This window comes from Myotis brandtii, unplaced genomic scaffold, assembly GCF_000412655.1.
Source record: "Myotis brandtii unplaced genomic scaffold, ASM41265v1 scaffold433, whole genome shotgun sequence".
In the NCBI taxonomy this organism is placed as follows: domain Eukaryota; kingdom Metazoa; phylum Chordata; class Mammalia; order Chiroptera; family Vespertilionidae; genus Myotis; species Myotis brandtii.
In genome coordinates, this window is record NW_005366559.1 from 962001 (window position 1) to 963238 (window position 1238).

The window sequence follows — 1238 nt, forward strand, 5'->3', positions numbered from 1 at the left end:
GAGCTGCGGCAGCTCGAGAGCAGCGGTGCGAGGAGCTCGTCTTTGGAGGAGCCGAAATCACACCGGCAGCGGCGAGCTTTCTCTGCGACCTGGTGCACACCCGGCCTTTCGAGGTTTTGCATCATTACTTGCTTATGTTTTGGCCTCCCCTCCCCCCCCCACACCCGGCTTCGTGAGGACGGAGGCCACAGGTCTGTTTTCTTTCCCTTTGCACACACCCAGGGCAATGGAGGAACTTAGGAGCTTTTTGTTTAGTGAATGGGGACCGTGTCATATCATTTGTAGGAAAGAAATTCCAAATATACTCCCCCTGCCCCTCCCCCCCAGTTCATTGGGGTCTCACTCAACCACGTTAACCGAACCCCTGGCTTAACCTCTAGATCAGTGGTTCTCAACCTTCTGGCCCCTTAAATACAGTTCCTCATGTTGTGACCCAACCATAAAATTATTTTCGTTGCTACTTCATAACTGTAATGTTGCTACTGTTATGAATCGTAATGTAAATATCTGATATGCAGGATGGTCTTAGGCGACCCCTGTGAAAGGGTCGTTCGACCGCCAAAGGGGTCGCGACCCAAAGGTTGAGAACCGCTGCTCTAGATTGTTCATGTTGAATTACGGGGCCAGACCTGGGGGAAGGGACAGTGGCCTACGGGTATTTTACGTAGGATGTGAGGGCCATGACACGTGATCATAAGAAGTCAAAGGCAAGAGGCACCTTAGCTGCCATCTGTTCTGTTTCTCTGTCTTTTGAAAAGGCCTGCATGCACCTCCATAGATGTATCCTGTATCCAAATGATAACGACGTTCACTGCAGCATTATTCACGGTGGCCAAGGCATGGAGACAACCAAAGTGCAATAGAGGACTCGACAAGAAGACGTGGTCCATGTACACAACCGACTACCACTCAGCCATGAGGAAGGGTGAAATGGCGCCATTTGCAACAACATGGATGGACCTTGAGAACATAGGCTAAGTGAGATAAGTCCGTCAGAGAAAGCTAAGCACCATGCGATGTCACTCATCCTATATAATAAAAGGCTAATATGCAAATTGACTGAACGGCAGAAGGACCAGTCGCTATGATGCACACTGACCACCAGGGGGCAGATGCTCAATGCAGGAACTGCCCCCTGGTGGTCAGTACGCTCCCACAGGGGGAGCACCGCTCAGCCAGAAGTCGGGCTCACGGCTGGTGAGCACAGCAGCAGTGGTGGGAGCCTCTCCCGCCTCCGC